Below are 12,458 nucleotides of genomic sequence, written 5' to 3'. Positions count from 1 at the left end.
TTTATGCAAGATCAAAATTTTCATGCAAGACTTATATTTCATGCAAGACCAAATTTTTTGTATAAGACAGAAATTTTTGTGCAAGATAAAAAGTTTTAACACGCAAGATCATTTTTTTTTGTGCAAGACCAAAATTTTCACCCAAGACCAAAATTTTCGCCCCAAACCAAATGTTTTGTGCTACATGCATGTGACCATACATGACCTCAGGCCTACTGGACTGGTTCCCATCTCAGATCTTCATCCTCCAACTTCGATTCCGTGGGCCACGTCTGTGTTCCGATCCTTAAGATTGCGCAAGCAAAGTGTAGTCCAGCCTTGTCGTTTCTATGCTCGTGCACTACGCGTTCAAAGTAGTGATGCACTTCTTGTGCATGTGCATTGTGGTGGTCATTGATCCATTATAATTATGACTGTTGCTTCTGGCTAGTCACATGCACTATATCCGCCAAATGCAAATAGCAAGTGCATGCGCATTACCACGACTGGTTGGCAAAGTTACTTAAATCTACGACGTAACAATACCAATTCGGTACTAATATTTTAGTACCTGATTCACTTAGTGTGGAGAAAAAAATCGGGCAAAGGCTGGCAGCTCGCCTACTCCACGGACCCTCTACTCAGAGGGTCCGTGCCTACACTGCCGGTGCCGACAGTGTTCGGCTGCGCTTGCCAACCAGAGCGCGCATGCGCCAGTGAATTTGCATATTTCATGAAGGTCCATTGGTTCACTACATGATATGCGCGATGTCACATTCAATGAAGGAGGGGTTACCAGTCAAATGGTCACGTGCATGTTGCACGAAAAATTTGGTCTTGGGTGAAAATTTTGGTCTTGGGTGAAAATTTTTATCTTGCAGGCGAATTTTATTCTTTAGATCTTGCTTGAAATTAAATCTTGCTTGATTTTTTTTTCCTAGACCGAATATTTTCGGTCTTGCATAAGATTCTTTGTGTCTTGCAGTAAAATAAATTGGTCTCGGATGATTTTGTTTTTCTTGGCCTTCAATAACTGTTTTGAATAAATTCCGCTTTGGCATCCCATACCTCTCTAGAAGGAGCTTATTCTGTCAGAACGTAAGTTCACTTTTGTCCTAAAGTTTTTGCAACTTTTACCGTTCATTTATCGTTACGCACAGTTCTGGCCTGTTTGCGTTGTCAGATTTGTCTCGTAGTACACGTGTCCCAAATGTGGGCTTCAAGTCAGGTAAAAAATTCGTCATTTGGACTGATTTTGCTTGTCACGTTGTCGTAAAAGTTTTTTGGAAAGTTTGGCCATATGACTTGTACCTTGTACGAAGCATAACGACTGTTTTATGTTTGGACTGAACGACTATTACATGTCTTTGATTTGTTCCATTGTGTGGTCTTTACACAGTTGAACTCTGTAGAGAGAGAGAGAGAGCAGGTTGCACAGTCCCCTTTTGCCCTTCTACCTCTTAGCCTATAATTTAGCCTTTAATTATGCTTTTATCCCTTTGCCAACAAACTTTTTATTCTTGCAATTATCACATAGCATAAGTTTTTTTTTCCATTACTGGTTAATCAATCCATATCATTGTCAACTCCATTTATTAGTGTCTACAATACGGGCGTTTCACAAGAGTGCGCCCCTGAGAGTTTGCAACGCGTTGGCCAATCACAATGCGCGAAATTTGTCGACCCAATGCGCGTTTGGAGAGGGTCTACAAATTTCGCGCGTTGCGATTGGCCAATGCGTTGCAAACTCTTGGAGGCGCACTATGTGAATCGCCCGTATTGTGTAAATCTTCTCAATCTTAATATTGCGGCCGTCGTAAATTTCTCAACTTGATTTCAAATAGAAATAAATCAACTCTAATATACAGTGAGAATAATTCTTTGTGCCAATTCTTGATCTTTATGAGTATCTTAATCGCCGCAGATATCAATCCCCAACTTAAAACTTAGGCGTACCCCACCACCGTAGTGTATCACCACCCCACGTATGAACGTGACATAAGTGATACCTTTCGAATGAAATTCAGTCATTCGGAACCAGTCATTGGCGCTGTTTGGTGTCATTTGGTGGCTGAACGTTGAACCTTAATTTCAACCGAGTTTCTGTTTCTGTAAACGGCTGAACACAAGTATATTCCATGTTTTTTGGTTTTGTTTTGTGTTTTTGCTGATATTCGAATAAAATCGCGATGGACATTCGTACGATGACACAAAATCCAATGCGAGGCGTAGGCCTACTTGTGTAGTCAGTCACGGCAACAATACTGTGGCATGCAGTCTCGTCTTTGGGAGTCTGCTACCCGGTCGGGCCAGCCCACGTCAGCGAGCGGTCTAGCCTTTAAGGCCAGTGACGCCGATCCGTTTTAGCGGCAGTTTACCGACTGGTCCGCAGCACAACAGCCTCGACGTACGGGGACAGTAACAAGGGGGTACAGATACACTTGATACAGGGCCACACTTTATTCACAAAACATGCGCCTTCACAAAGGTGCTTCACCTACGTTACAACTATGCTCCATGGCACATCAACATCGAAGAAGGGAAATGGGTTTGGGTGGTCACGTCCAAAGATCGTATAGCGCCGAAGGCGATCGTATAACGCCTCTACGCTAAATGCAATGAACAAGCTATATTCAGTTGCCATGTTTCTGATTAATATTGCAAAGCATGCAAAAACCTTAAAAATCAATTGTTTACATACTGCAAAAATAATGACGCAAGACGTGAAGACACTCTGCTTGAATGTTTAAATTCACGGTATATATCCCCAGTTTTACATTACTATGAACCACATGAAAATGTCTATGTACCTGTACGGGTATACATGTATGTACTAGACAAGATGTAGGCCTACGCTGCGGTACGCGTGTAACAGGCCGCAGTGTACCGTGCACGGTACGTGGCTGGATTGGTTTTGTACATGTAAAACACGTACAGATCGCGCTGCGCAGAAGTATCAAATATAACTCGTGAAAGTCGAAGAAAAAATCTAGCTACATGGAACTGATTGTATTGTGTGGTTGAGATTCTGGCCTGTCGTATGCAGTGTCTCATTGTTCTGGGAAAACTTCTAAAATTGAGAAATTTAGTGGAAAAAAGACCAAGTGATGGATTGAAAATGAAAATAATTTATCATCTTAGCAACCACTTTGAGGCTAAATTTCATATTTATGTATGATTCTGAAGTGTTTTATTCGGTTTAAGCCTCCTAGAGCACATACAAAGAGTTTCAATATGATCGTTTGTTAACTTTGTGCAAACGAAGTCTTAAAACCGAGAAGGCTCAACAGAGGATTGGCAAGTTAAGGACATTTCCGTATGTTTCACGAGGGTCTGGTCAAGTAACCGCTGCGCACGGTCGAAGTCGTTAATTGCACACGTTGAATGGGGGTGAAACATACGTGAGGTGTTACATGCACATTGCAATGCTGTGTTTAATATTCAGGAGGCATCCAATGAAAAGAAAAGGTTACCTGCGAGTGTATAAAGGACCAGCGGCACTCTACCAGGTGCGAAATGGGACAGAGGGGTACCCCCCAACAAGTCCAATCTCTATTAACACTCAGGCCTATTGTCACTTTAACACATCCCCCCTTGATGTCTGAAAAGAAATCCTGAGATACTAGTATAACGACCAACACAAAGGCTTCTCTCTGTCCCATAGTTTGCTTATGAGTGGCACAGCTGGTCTACCTGTCACACTCAACAGCGAACAGAAGAGAATTAAGTGAATGAAGAAGAGAAGGGACCACGTGACTCAGACTGGTCAACTGGTCACAATTTGAATACCAAAAGTTATGAAAATCAGCAGTCTGCAATCAATGCACTCTGACTTTCTTTGCCAATAGGTATTCAAACACTTCCAACGCATGAAACCTTTCTCATTAATGAATTTACATATGAAGTAACACATGAGACGGAGAGAATCCCCAGCTTTGTGTTGGTCATTGTTTCACTGGAATCTGAAGCATTCTTTTCAGACATCTGGGGGAATGTCAATAGCGATTGGATATGTGTGTGGGGGGGTACCCGTCGGTCTCATTTCTTGCTGGCTGTATGGATTTTTTAGAACTCGTGAAAAGATGCAACAAAATAATACTCAAATGATCAAAGTGGTCATCTTGCAGTGTTATGGAATAAGTACAGCTCATGAACTTTCGAGGTTACGTCATTGTTCTTGCAAAAGCAGTTCAGATTCTTCGCACGAAATTAACTTTGCTGGAGGGGTATTCGCCTGTTTCCCTTCCAATTTGTTGCTGATTTGTCGTCATGGAAATACAGTCTCAAGATTAAAAATGGATATTTGAGAGGTACTAAATAATGCTCGCAAGAACTTGACACTGTTGAACTGTAAACATTTCCAATCACCCCTACTGGAGGTCACGATATAAGCTTTCTTTCGTGGACATGATTTATGTCATGCGCATTTAATAATAGTTATCTTGCGCACACGAGAAAAAAGGAATGTCTCTTCAGGGGCTCGTTAACCAAACCCTCCACCCCCACCTGTTTAAGGTAACACTACCGTGTTTTAATAGCGTGCTGTCGATTATCTGTCATTTAAATATAAAAAGCTGTGAAGGGAAAAGTACGTGTAACTGAGAGTGCCATCCGCGTTGATTAGGCTTGGGGTTCGCTGTGCGCTACAAGCATGCTTGTAGAGTGAATTATGGCGATGGCGACACCTTAACCACTTCTCACTTGAATCCTGACTAGCAAAGAGGCCTCCAATTCCATAACACACTTATTTAAACATACCACCGTTTCACCATAAAATTACCCATGTTGCGATAATTGGGCATTGGCACAACTTGAACTTATGCCAAAAACTGGGCTGCAGAGGAACATGAGAAACAATATCTAGCAAGTTGTAAATCAAAGGAGGGGGTCGGAGAACAGTTGCTCATACAGCTTTTCGTGCTTAGAACCTTTTGATCGAATCGTTACCTTTGCGCGAGAATTTTGTGCACCGGTGAAGAGGGAACTTTGTATGCAAATATCAGCACCTAATTGTTAAAAATAATCGCAATTTCCCATGCCTGTGCCATTTTGCAGAAATAAATGTTGACTTATTAATTAAGGAAATTTAAAACAAAAATGCTGTGGATAATTTGTCCACACTGTCTGGGTAGAATCATAATTAAACCCGGCATTTCCGCAGGTAGTGACGGAAATGCTGTAAATGTCACCCTTTATGGAGTGTTCTATTTTTTTGGCAGTGCTCCACAATGATGAAATTTACCAATCCCTTGAATCGAGGCATTGGCAGTGTGATTGACTTAATTCTGGGTCAAGCATTCAACCACATTACTTAAGTTGACTTACCAGACAGACATACCAGATAGCCACGTCGTCGGAGTTTCAACGTCAAGTCGAGACGAACAGGCATGTGAGAGAAATAGGTCTGTCGTTGCGTCTTAAGCTTAGGACCGATTCATATTTCAGGCGAATGCGAAAACCAAATGAATTTGACGTCACAACAACTTTGTAGCGAAATTCCGATCGAGTTGAAGTGTGTTCAACGTTTGTGAATTCGCAGCACAAATTTGATCTGCCCTCACTTATTTAATTGTGTTCGCTCTCGCTTTCGCGCAAAGTATGAACAGGCCTTTAATTATTTCCTGGTATTGAGATGTTTTCTGATGTGGTGTCCTATTTACGACACGTCAGATCTCTTTTCAACTATCAATTATGGCTCCATTTATCTATCATCTCTCCGCTCTGAGTGACACTTTCCCTTGCCCAAGTTCTAGCAATGACAGTTTTTTCAAACTGCTCGATTTTCCCAAAGAACCTATGCACAAAACTTATCCTGGGTATCCTGCAAAATAAACCAGTGGTTGCCTAATGCTCGCTAATCGAACTTGGCCTTTGCATGCTTCATCACTGAAAACTCGTTACTTCTCATTCACTGTAGTGAGGATCCCGCAAAGATAACCTCATCACAGCCTAGCGCCTTCAGCTAAAGTGAGTACCTTATCGGCGGTGTTACGGCTGGACTTGCCGTTTTGTAGCCTTTTCTTTGACATATAGCTGCCCTTCTTCTTTCTTGTGTTTGGCACGCAAAGAATTTATTTTGTTTGAATAGCGAGTGTGGTGTTGTGACGGAGCAGGTATTTAAGCTCCGCACTGTACCTTGCCGGGCTCTCAGTCAGTGCATACCACCATCGAGGGAGGCAGATCTTCCACCAGAGGCCAAGACTTCTACCAAGCCAAGCTGGCAAGACTGGGTGTGGCCATCTCCGCCGAAATCGTTTGGACCGTGGGGCGTCGAGGCTACTACCGTGAATGGCTTGCAGTTGACCTCCAGTGCCCAGAGCCCGACGCCGCTTATCACCGGTCTCCGAAGTCTTCACCATCCTGTGGTGGTAGTCGAGCAGTGATAGACCATGACGGCGTTGCCCTGCCTCCGCGTGCCTGACTGAGCGCCCGGCCTAACCTCATTCTTAGTTGCGTGAGCTCACATTAATTTCATTATATCCGGCCGAATATTGGGTTTTCATGTCATGTATTTCCCTCGTAGATAGTTTGTCGTCAATTCTTTTGTTCGATCTGTTTATTTAATAAATGATTGTTACCTGTTCATAAGTTAATACCTAGCCTGATGCATCCGTCTATCGTTAGTTCGTCAATGTACCAAATATCATTTTCCGTTAGTTTGTCTTTTCTTTGTCGTGCGTCCGAGTGTGCTTGTCGGCACGTAACAGAATATATGTTGGTATTAGGGACATTATTAACCTTGATTGTACAGACTGTATTTGAAAACAATTGGGCAAAATGAAAAAAAGCAAAGTCAAATTGATATGTATCATTTTCTTTCAATACCAGTGGATTGAAATGAGTGTTGTTCCATTCCAAAAATACCGTGAATTGATTTTTTTAAATTCTCACCCACAGAAATGAGTTACTCCGTTTTTATCCTGTCGTGAGGAGAATTGGCAGTAGTTTCATTGCTGCAAGTGTAATATTTATACGTTGCATTTTTCCCTGCTCCAACTCACAGTTGAAGAGAAAGATGAAGGGCTTTCTGTGTTTGCTTGCTCTCTTCAGTCTGGGATGTGGTGTGTTCACCGAGGCCCAAAACAGGGAAGAAAAAGGTAAGCACCTATTAGTATTATCCAGTTTGTGCGAAAAGTATGTGGTAAGTGAGCTAGATTTTATAGCTCTGTTATCTTGTTTATTTTAAAAAACTTGCCATCGGAATTAGCTTCGGAGTCAGTTCAGCACGAAGTCGATTGCTGGTTTGAATCATTGCTCGATTGACTGAAAAGCCTCGCATTCAGCGATAGTTTTTTTATGACTGCGATCAGTAAAATACAGCAAGGTAGACTGACCGAAAGAAACCCAAGAATCGAAGACAGAAACTTCATTGAATCAAAGTGTATAAAATTGAGTGACGATCGGGTCTAATGTGCGACTTGGAATTTTTGACAATGATTGTTTATATAAGGTGAGCACTTAAAAAGACAATAAGAAGCAAGGAATTTTAAGCAAAAGCAAATTCGCCTAAATACATGGGTTCTAAAACGAATTTAATTGCATTTCGGAAGAACTCGACATAGGGAACTTTTTAGTGTGCCAAGGTTTATGCTCCGTAAGTTTTAAGGAAAACCAAAATTTCTCTGAAAATGATTTTGCATTTCTTAAGGGAACTTGTCGCCTTTACATCAAACCAATATTAGGCCCATATTGTCTACCTTTCAACAGACTCACTGAGCTTGAGGAAATTGCTGTCTGTAATTCAGGACGACCTAAAAAGGGAGGAATTCGGTGCCCACGGTTTGCAAGATGGTAGGTTGAAACCTAGAGGCTAAAATTCCACAGGAAAAAAAAACACCCGAAAATAAAGAACTTATTTTGTGTGAGACGAGGGCCGCATAGAGCCCTCCAATGGCGATATGTAATCTATTTGTCAAGAGGCATAGACTGTATCAGCTACTTTTGACCCCTGGAGATTGGCGTTTACTGCGATTTCTAATGGATGATTTGTCAAGTGTTAAATCACCGACCGATCTGCCCCATGCACATGCTTTCGTTGTAATGGTTCCGGAGTTGTTTATATGCATGGTGTTGTTTGGTCTGTCGATTGTTTATTTTCTCTGGGCGCAATGTATACCGTTCAAGAGACTAGCTTACTACACGAAATCCTCTGTAGACCCTTATCGACCTTTCATGCGTTTGCCATTTGAACTTCGATGGTCGCTTTGGAGTTTTGACGTGGGTAGATCTTAAAATGTGGTCGAACTGGAGACGACAAATAAGAAAGGAGACTTCGAGGGAGTACGGTTTGGCGTTTACGGACCATCAATGTTGGGCGTGTGCTGGCGGCGAGTTATTACAGCAAATCAGAAACAGAATTTGCCACTTCAAGGAAGACCTGTCTCATTACAAAACTGCATGTCTTGTTATTTCTTCAGATTTGGTCGGCAGGGATCTGTTCCAATGCTGTCCAGCCATATTTTGCACTTCTGTTTGTGGTGGCCAAAATTGCTGTGAAAAGTAGCCCCACTCCGAGTACACCATGTCACGTGAGCAAAGTTTGGATCTTGTCTTAATTATGGTTCCCAGAACTGATTGAAGTGTTGCAAACCCATTTCACTGGTTTTAATGTACTGCCATCAAAGACCTGTCCACTAATACTGGGCGAGTATAAATTACTTCTCTCAGCCGATTTCCCACAGTCAACACCATTACAAAACAAATTTCTCCACATATGTTGGTATTTTTCCACAAGTGGTCCAAAATTTACGATGGTCTGAATGTGCCATCATTTCAGGTGCTTCCTATCAGCCAATCAGAGGATTTAGGACTGTCTTGTTGAAATACAAAAAAATCTAACGAAGGGACAGGAAAAACGATTTGTATGGGAAATGAAAACGTCTGTCAGACTGAATGATAAATTTGGATGGAGGACAGTATACAAGGTGGCTGCTTACACGCTTGACCATGGCGACTTCAATGGAGGCGCTATTATTGCACATAAAGTAATTGCGAGATACGAGATGGTTTATCTAGAGCCTCATAAAAACCAATAACAAAAGTAGTCGTTGATGGTCGAACTTTTCAAGAGAGGGAGAGAAAAGAGAGACGGAAAACCGGCAAACAGTAACCCAAAGAACCAGCAAAAAATTCGTTGGTGCTTTGTTCGGAAAATGTATGAACAAAAATAAGGGTTACACTAATTTTGACATGTTGCCAAACTGAGTAATTCCGTGTCTAATGATCGTTTCTTTTTCAGGGTACCAGCTGAGTGGACGAATCTGCCTCGATATACCTGAACAACAATGCTATCCTATCTAATGACAGTTGACGCCATAGCTTAAACAAGGGCCAAAAGTAATTTTGGCATATATTAGTTTTAACACTTTAAATGACAAGGTTGGATTCGGTAGCCTACACTATAGGTATAAGGGTTCTGTCAAAAATGCACATTTTCTTTCAGTTATTATCGTGTCTTAAAACTCCATACGATTATGTGTTTTATGACAATTTCATCAAAAATAGTACTTTTCAGGTTCCAATTCAAAACCACTGATAATGTGAATGGTTATAAAAACAATATCTGTCCATAATTTCCCAAAGCTCTCACGGTAATTTTATTTACTTTCACATCCGATTGGTTGAGACATAATTTGGAATAAAAACAGTCAAAAACGTTAATCTCTCTGAAAAGAGACACGTGAGGGCTGGTACGCAACGTGAAACAATAAGATAATCATTATAGTGCGTAACTCAAAGCAGCACTACATTAGACAATGATAATGTGTGATATCCGCCTACCTCTGTAAACTGTCGTTTACATTTTATTGATATTCGATATTTGCATAGGTTTATGCAGCGAATGTGTGGCTCAATTGGATATTTAACGATATTGACTGCTGTGATGTGTAATATGGTGTTTTTAACTCCCGAGGGACTCATGGGACTTTGTTTGAAAAAAATGAAAGGCAAATTTTGAGTCTATTTCTTTGTTCTTTTACATCAAAAAGCGTGTAAGTCAGAATAGGTCAGAAAAGGTTACAAAAACTAAACTTCAATATTTTTGGCTCCCCAAAACCCGTTTTTCTTGGAACCTGGCTAAACGTTGTCGCCACTTCCTAGTGTGACACACTAAATGTGCACAACTGAATTGAAGACATAATGTCGAGCATTATCTTGTCTATTCCACCTTGGTCTTTTTTCTTTTACACTTTTTCATATTAACACCTGCATTGTAAATTAAGCTTACCGTATTATAGCCTAATATTCAAATCTGCCTTCAATTCTCATAAAGCATGCGTGATTCCATTGCAGCGCCACTATCAATGTATCGCACATAGGCAAATTTTTATGCTAATTTTTATGCTTTTATTTTAGCTAACAAGCTTTCTATCTTAATCAAAATAATAATGGCACAGTATACGTTTTCCCAGATAATTTAGCATTTCTTTCATTTAAAATTGCTTTATAAGTTCGAAAGTTTAATCTCGTCAAAGAGTGATCACCCGCCCTAATGTTGATACCGATTTCGAAATTAACATCACAAGGTTTCACTTTCAGAGCATTGTAAATCACGACAAAAACACACTTGTCTTATTCGTCCCATATTTCGTCCTCTTCGTCTCCCTCCGGGAATGGCGTTGAATGGGAAAAGCAAATTCGTATTTTGTCATTTGTAACCTCTTAAGTTACACAACAAAAAATGCAAAGTGTGTACACCCTGACAAAACACTCCTTGGAAACAGCTGGCCTTGAAGCACAGAAGAAAAGTCTTCACTCCTTAATGGCAGCCCTTGACACAAGTCCAAAGTTGTAATGACTCGAGTCAATGACTCGACTCGAGTCCGACTTGAGTCGCATTTTTGGGTGACTCGACTCGAGTCTCTGCTGTAAAATGACTCGACTCGAATCACTAAAATCAGTGACTCGTTACAACTCTGCACAAGTCCAGAGTCGGCTGTTCGCTGTAATTAGTTGACAACGAATACATGTAACAATTACATGTACATCAACCTTAATGAGCACCCGTTTATGATGTGGTTAAATAAAGAAACTGATCAGCTATGTTTTGAGTAGAATGTATTTATTTATTATGTACCTAGTGTTTTGCCACATGTGGAACCCAAATGACAATACAAGTATACAATTATTGTACGTGAGAGTCCATGTAGTAGACTTACCATAACAGCAATGACCCTCTACGAAACCTCTAGTCCCCCAGCCAACCTTTAACACTAAATCTAATATTCTTTGGTGATTTCCAAGCTGGAAGAATTATCTCTTCTTGCCAACTGTTGCATTCCTAGAGTTTACTTAGCTGGAAAAACTGCCTGTTTTGTGGATCAACCGTCTTCTAACATCAGGAGGAAAGACGTCTCTGCAACGTGAGTTTCGACTGCACAACTTCACCAAAAGAGGGCGCAAGAACGAATTTACGCTGATACATCATTCATTTCATTGCTTTAGGCCTAATCATTCAATTTCGTCAGTGACATAAACATAGAGCAAGGAACAGTAAATTTGTATACAAAGCGTTGGCCCTTAATCTAATTAACACGAGAAATTCAAATGATTCTTTCGTTTATTCCATTTGACTCACAACAAAAAATAACCACCAAGTCAAACCATCTTAATACATTCTACGACGCAATTGAATGTGGCCACTGAATGTGACGTTTGGGAGTGCTACCAACGACTGTTTCACGATCAACAAGTCTCGTACCCAGACCATGTGGAGGACCCATGACATTTTGTTCGTCCCATTTTTTAATGCGCTAGCAAAATCTAGGCACGCGTATTTGAATGGGAGGAGTGCGTTTGTCGAGCGAAAATGGTCGGATTTTGACAGAGTCCGAAATATCATTGAAGCCCCAATGGTTTGACTTTGGCATTTAAGGAAGCTAGTAGGTTGTGATAAATGTCGTGTATGTCATGTCATGGAGCGTTAGTATGACCGATCCAGTCCAAAATTCCAAAAAGAGGAATACTGTGACGCCGTTGGGACCGAAGTATACCGTCCCCCAAGAAAGTTTGCCTTCGTCGAGATGATGGCTAATATGATTGGTCGAAACTTAATGACGTAACCTGGACAGACCTGACTTGAAAATAAACTTCGCCTGGACACCTGACTTATATACAACCATTAAGAAGCGGCTGATTTATTCATCAACACACTCAACCAATACACCAGTAGAGGGCGCTATTGATGGGGAGACTGTGTGATTATATGTGACCGGACTTCACCCAGAGCAGCGAACACCACAATTACTTGTGGGCATCCAGTGCCGAATCAGGGACTTTAGCAAGTCTACGGGGCTTATTGTTAGGGCTGCTACACGCAAGTCACGTCACGAGATAGCAATCCGCCCTTGCATCGACCGCAAGCTCCTATCTGGAACTATACCGCACCACCAATTAGCCCCTCAACCTACCGAGCCCCTCAACAGCACACGCACCACTCGGACTTAGGCACAGTCACACTAGGCTAGGTGACTTTAACC

The 12,458-nt window shown here is 41.3% G+C and overlaps 1 long non-coding RNA gene across 3 annotated transcripts; it reads left to right on the top strand.

Annotated features, from left to right (window-relative positions):
* The first annotated feature begins 1,017 nt into the window (after positions 1 to 1,017).
* On the top strand, positions 1,018 to 11,022 carry LOC110990949 (uncharacterized). Of its 3 annotated transcripts, none has more exons than XR_002600064.2 (6): positions 1,018 to 1,077; positions 5,897 to 5,946; positions 6,983 to 7,076; positions 7,687 to 7,770; positions 8,397 to 8,507; positions 9,218 to 11,022. It is a non-coding gene; the product is annotated as an uncharacterized LOC110990949 (long non-coding RNA). The 3 variants fall into 3 exon arrangements; XR_015424750.1 differs by lacking the exon at positions 1,018 to 1,077 and adding an exon at positions 1,099 to 1,207; XR_015424751.1 differs by lacking the exons at positions 1,018 to 1,077; positions 5,897 to 5,946 and adding an exon at positions 6,121 to 6,428.
* Positions 11,023 to 12,458: the final 1,436 nt, after the last annotated feature.

The sequence above is a fragment of the Acanthaster planci genome, linkage group LG03, assembly GCF_054643075.1.
Source record: "Acanthaster planci isolate LZ-2023a linkage group LG03, COTS_SCS, whole genome shotgun sequence".
NCBI lineage: Eukaryota > Metazoa > Echinodermata > Asteroidea > Valvatida > Acanthasteridae > Acanthaster > Acanthaster planci.
The sequence above is the reverse complement of the archived record's forward strand: the minus strand, read 5'-3'. Positions and strand labels throughout refer to the sequence as shown.